Source organism: Malurus melanocephalus, unplaced genomic scaffold, assembly GCF_030028575.1.
Source record: "Malurus melanocephalus ecotype Western Australia unplaced genomic scaffold, MMel_1.1 scaffold_60, whole genome shotgun sequence".
In the NCBI taxonomy this organism is placed as follows: domain Eukaryota; kingdom Metazoa; phylum Chordata; class Aves; order Passeriformes; family Maluridae; genus Malurus; species Malurus melanocephalus.
Genome location: NW_026623292.1, coordinates 737464 through 744175, shown reverse-complemented (window position 1 = coordinate 744175; position 6712 = coordinate 737464).

Below are 6712 nucleotides of genomic sequence, written 5' to 3'. Positions count from 1 at the left end.
GCCGGGGCCGAGCGGGGCCGAGCGGGGCGCGGGGAGCGGCGGCGGCTGATTGGACGGGGGTGATGTCACTCGTGCGCGCGGGCGAGCGGGAGCGCGCGCGAGCGGGGCGGCGAGGCAGAGCGGGGAGAGGTGAGGGGAGAGCGGGGAGCGAGCGGGCGGCGGGCGGGAATAGGTGCTCCTGTGCCCTGTTCCCCAGGAGCGGGAGGAGCCCTGTGGGGAGCGGTGTGGTGAAAGCGGGGCGAGGAGTGCCGCGGGACGGAGGCGCGCACCGGCTGCGGTGGGCGGGGGCGGGATGAGAGGGGTATCTGCAGAGCGGGTGGGGCGAAGGTGAGCGGAGTCGGAGGCGAAGGGGGCTCCGCATCCCTCGGTCCACGCCCGTCCCGCTGTCTGTGACACATGACTGCAGGTGGAACAGCACCCCGCGCTGTCCAGAGAGCTTGTGTGGCACAGGCTTGCCGCTCTCACAGAGACACATTCACACATAGGCACAGCCACACGGGCACAGCTTGCCAGTGTCACAGCCACACGGGCACAGGGGAGCGCGCTGCAATCCCAAAGGGTGCGTGAAGCCCAAGTTAAACTGCTGCCCGTACCCCGAGCGTGGCTCTCAACTGCGCCGGCATCGCTGGACCGCAGTAAAAAACAAGCGGGAGATGGGATAGACCTCAAGGGTGAAACTGGGCAAGAGTCGTGATGATCGAGACCCCCGAGGGATGTGCCCGGCAAGGCCGGGTTCAAACTTTAAATTAATACCCTTCTCACAAACTAGGAGAATGATTTTGAAATGTCACGATTTGWCTTCAGCCTCAATTTATTTTCTGAACTTGGCATCCACTATGTAGGACCATATTTCTTAATTCTTCTTCATTACCACAAAGACTGGATATTTATTTTTAAAGCCTCTGCTTGTCCCTTGAGCCCAAGAGTTCACCCTGTATATGAAATGCAATTTTATGGTAGCAGGGGCTGCAACTATGACATTTTATATTTACTGAGGGTGACAGGTAAGACACAGTTACTAGCAGGCACAGCAGAAATAACACTTGACTAGGTTGTGCCACCTCCATGACAGTAAGGACCAGAGAGTGAAAAATTTGAGCTAATCCAAGGCCCTCTGCCTGAAGCCCCTTGTTGCTTCATCATCAGTCCTTTTGTTGGGAGTAACACCAAAGCAACGTACATTTTCCCTTATGAAAAATCACGTTTCTGCAGTAGAGAGATATCTGAAGTGCTTTTTTTTCCCAGCCACTTGAAGTAAGGAGCAGAGGACTACTTCACTTACAGCTGTCACCTTGGGTAGTTCTCACATGTCTGAAAGGATTTGAACTCCAACACACAAGATAGCACTGGTTTTACAGCTTTTCTGTTTGCTGATTGCACCAAATACGGTTATGTCAAGTTCAGTGAGCTCATACTSTCACAAGCATATGGGTCAGAAGCTTGTTATTCAGGGATAAAAAGATAGTTCGTAAGAAACCCCAACCCAATAGATTCACATTTAATCATTCCTGAGTTGAAGATTTAGACTTGGGTCTTTAATTCCTGTGTCTTAATCCAATACTGAGCACTGTAAGTGTACACAAACATTCGGATGAAGTGAAGATCTGTCACCATAGGTGTGCTTTCAAAGCAGCAGGGACTGAGATTACATGCCAGGGAGAAAATTGGGTGGTATCAAAGGTGCAGAAAAACATGGGAAACAAAGACTGAATAGCATATTAAGGTAAACAGGTTAGGTGATGTGTATAGGCACAGTACAAAGTAATGAAACAGAAGGCATTTGAARTATTGGTGAGCTTTGAATTTCTGGCATAAACCTCATATGAACATCAGTTTTTAAACACCTTAACTACTTATGGTGAGGACCAAAAAACTGTTGCAGTCCTTGCCAGGATTTAGAGCACTATTAAGATTGCTCTGAATGGCATTCRGTTGCCTCAGGCTGCATTTTTCTGCTAGAAGCTCTAAAATGCAAAGTCAGCTCTAGGATGATTTGCTGAAGGGAGTGCTGGCCTGCTTGGCATGAACCCTCTGACATACAGCACGGGTAGTATATACTGGCACAGTGTAYTCAACACTTACAATACTCTCTGAAGGATGTTCCTCCTTAATATTCAGTAATTKCAGTTTCTCATTTCATTGCCTGAAGTTAAGATGGCTGTCTTACACATTTTGAGGCAGGGTAATTTTTTACTWAACTATACCAGTGGGTGTCTCTGCACTGCACAAAACGTCTTTCTCTCCCTTTGCTTGCTTCAAATATCCTTCACTAGAGCCAGGGAGTCAGTAAAGCCAAACAGGAACAGACGACGCACAAAAAGCAGAAACACAGGGCTTTTGGCACCCTGTGCATTTGTATTTATCAGCTGCTCATTATTCCATAACACTCTCCCTACGATCAATTCATATTTTAGTTCATACRCATACCTACATCTCTGGGTGCTCGATTCCTATGAAGAATTTGCTTCCTGGAAAGAGTCACAAGTCATTTGGRCTGTAAACATAAGGATGAAATAGACATAGCTGCAGCCTGCAGCACTTGTGGAGGAACAGCAACCACTGACCTCACTTCGTATTTTCACAACATTCATAGCATCCACCATGGGAGAAAGGGGGGTAGGGAATATGAAGCCGTGGACAACAGCTTTCTGTTATTTTAATAAAATGGAGACAGAGGCTAGCATGAGCTTTATATACCCCTACCCAGTCCCAGCAATCTTTTAGAGGATTAATGAGATTAGAAGCCCCTATTRTTTTGCTAATGGCTGTTTATTTGAAAAATGGCTTTTTCTTGTAAACATACAGAAATGACCATATGTTACTCCACACTCCGGCGCTGCCTTGGGATACTACTAAAAGCAAAGTATGAATATCATTCCAACTGCAAACTTTACAAAAAACACCTTCACCTCTGTGGCTGTGGGGTCTTACCTGGTTGAGGGTAAAGCATTAAAGTAGGTAAAGAGTATTCCTTTGAAGAACATTGCTGCAGCTATGCTGCTTTAAGAAGGCTAACAATGCTAACAATCCATTTTAAAATCCATGGTTATTTGAATTCCAGATGAATATTTGCAGAGATAATTTGAACTCTGGCTATACCCAAGCCTGTCATCCATGAAATTGACACATGCAAGTTCTTTTCATTGCTCCCAAATGATGCAAAATATTTCCCTTGATATTAAATATTTTCAAATGAAAGTAAGTTTTAGAGTCAGACTTAACTGAGCTGAACACTACTCTTGTTGAATTCCAAGCTTTTCAGAGTGAATGGAACACATCAGAAAGGTAATTTTAATTAWAGAGCTTAAAATAGAGCATACGGCATGGCTTAAAGGTTGAAATTAGATTTTGTATCATTTGAGTCTGTTCTCAATAGCTTGAAGTTTAATCATTGAGGCTGTTATTTCCAAATGTTTCTGGAAAATGATTCAAACATTTTTGAGGATGCTAAAGGACAAAATTAGTTACTTTTAAGGAGAAGCAACTTTTTCAACCATTTTTGCAATGGGAATGCTGTCCCTATATCCCTTCTCAGAAGGGATTAGGAACTTGAGGTCTGGAAAAAAAGTAGCTTAGAGCTCAGACAGGTTTTTTATACAAACAAAAATATTAATATCTGACAAAACTGGAGCAGGAGAGATATTAAGAGGATGACATGATAATATGTTTACACTCTGTTGATCACGGACTGGTACCATATGCTCTGGATACCAGTCCAACTTTGGACATTAGGTTGCTCTAACTTGCACGAGGGTTTGTTTAAGAAGCAGTCACATGAAATCATGGGTTGTGTGAATATAAATTTGGATTTTCCTCTCAGCAGGAAGATTTCARCTTTCCTGTGAAATGACCCCACATATGAAAATATTGAACTTTCCCATGGAATTCTTTTCTCTATGAGCTATTACCAGGATATCAAGTTGGTACCACACAACAGGGAACTCAAGTGCAACTTCAGAGAAGCAGAAWTTGCCAAGATTCTCTCCAAAGTACAGTCTGTCACCATCCAATCCATATTTCATGGATGCATATAGCCAGCTGCATAGACACAGCCTTCTCATAGCAAAACAAWGTAGGAAACCAAAAGAAAAATTTAAAAAAATAGTTTTTGAGGTCCTATATTGGCCATTTCTCACACATCATGTTTCTATTGATTACTGTTGATGCCCATGGTTACTCTTTCAGCCCAGGTGAGAGACCATCATGTCATGAACACAAAATGCTACAGTTTACTGATGGTTTCATATATAGGGAAGATATTTCAGTTTTCTCTAAGTATATGTGAAAGTCTGCATAAACACTATGCAAAAAGAGTACTARTACTTACTGCTCTTGCGAGTCTTTAAGAGGTATTGTGTTACCTTAGTTTTCTCAYCCTACTCTTCCACATTAGAGTTTTGCAAGGGCTTAGTGGGTTTTCTTCTAAGAATTCCTGTTTCATTTACTATAAAAAGTGTATATATGTGATACTGCATCTCTGTAATGCTTCATGTTCGAAACAATCAACCGATTCAGACATAATTTACAGCTAAGTGGTGATAAGTAAAAATTCCTCTTMTTCTTTCATTTGTGACCATGATTACAGTTCCCAATGTTCCCCAAAGTTCCTGTCTTCAAAAATTTTCTTCMAAAAATACAAGTCTGACAAGATTTTACTATCTTCATTTCAGTGTATGCATCTAAGATACAAAATGACATGGGGAAATTACTGAATAAATTGCAAATATCTCAGCAGTTTAGATACCCTGGGTTTTTTTCAGAAATGCTAAACAKTTTCCATATTTTTTATAGGGAAGGGAGAAGGTAGATAAGATTCCTTAAAATCAGGGCTGKGACTGGCACTTCAAGCTGCTTCAGTGGAGGATAAAGAACACATCTACTGTCTTTGAAAATGAAAATTACTGAAGTGGCTTGCACAGTAGCACATAGACTGTGAAAGGTATGGAGCTTASTTCTTCTGTCTTGATAACTTGTTTTAAGCACTTTCTGCTATTGAAATCATGCAGTGTAAGGCTTTCACAAGAAAATACACCGATTTCAAAGACTTTTTTCAAACCTCAGAAATAAAGCAGACATAATCTTTACTTTGGCCTCTGGATTTTTCTGTTCTTTCAGCATCATGTTGTGAGAGAAATATATAATGTATATTTCTATGTCACTTTTTATTTGCTTTTTAAAATAAAATATTCATCAGACATACAAAAAGAAAAAATTAATTTACTTCAAAGAAGATGTATTTCTGTGCAGTAGGGTTCAGCATAKCTGTAGAGGCTACAGTATGCTCCAGTTTTCTGAACAGTATTGAACAATTCTTTGATGATATTTTAAGAAGCTCTTTTAGAAGGAGCATTTCTGATGGAAGGTTCTCCGTCACAGTAGGTATTTGTGTATTATRTACTTAGTATTAGTATTGGATGCTTTACCCTAAGTGTGAAGATGCCTTGGTCTTGCAGTACATTTATATTTACACTAGCCTGCTAATCATTGCTTATTAGCAATGTGRGACAAAGAGGAACAAACCTCTGTTTCCTAAATCTTATCTGAAATCTGCTTGACAGGAAAAGGTACAGAAGCTGATACAGCCCTGCCTGATTGTGGGAGGAAATAGGAGAAAGATTAGTGCTAAAAATTGTATATCTACTGTTATCTGTGCTGTTAGTTGCCTTCAAGGTCAGTAGTGGGTGGCATCTTTGTTACTGCCGTTGTCTTCTGCTGGGGAATACGAGCATTCTGCATCAAGGCTGGAGTGCTGCAGTGCTTGCAAAGGTGCTCTCAGAAGATCTTACCACTGAAATTTCTAAAACAAAACAACCTCACTATCAGCTCAGTGGTAAAGATGGAGCCAAGCTTACTGCTTGCCAGCACATTTGCCTGATGATCATCAGTACAGGAGATAAGATGCACCAAAATAATGTACTAGAGGAGCATCAAAATACATCACCAAAAACTACCATCATATTCACTTAGTTTTAATTATTTTTCATTAGCAGAACAGCCCTGCTTAAATATCACATTTTATCWTTGTTTTCTTAATATCCTGTTGTAGGTAGCCTAACCTCAACTTTATCAAATTCAAAAGTTGTACTACAGCTAGTACAGTTTTTCCTTCTTGTGTCCTGATAAGACTGGACATTGGTGAATGCCATTGAGAGCTTTAATGTAGATGCTGCAAAGCATGGTAGAGCCCTACAGCTACAACATGAGGACCATAGAAATCTGATAGTGCTAATGATAACGCTGTAGCCTAAAACCTCCATATCTGAAATCTGTTCACCTTGTCTTGACYGTGCATGTGTTTAAATAAAGATATAGATAGATGGTAGAGATAGAGACAGAGATGATATCAAGAAAGATATATGCAAGTATGCATGTTCCTGTGTACAAATGGATTTAGAACAATTTTCATCAGGAAGAAAATAATGAYAAGGACTATGTCCTAATTTTCATCCAATAAAATATTTTCWWTTTGAGCTCCAATAAGTCTTTAATCTTCTCAGCAATATGTGACAAAACTTAATTCAAAGAATTCTCATGGGACTGATGCAAATTGGTTGCTCAGTAGTTGGGATCTTCTAATAAAAGTCCAATCTTTAAACTCTACCAGAAACTTGCACTTCAAAAGATTCTTCACTCATGTTTTTTTCAAGCAAGGTATTTTTTTTTTCTAAAAGTACACAAAAATAAATAAATAAAGGGAGAGGTAATGAAATGC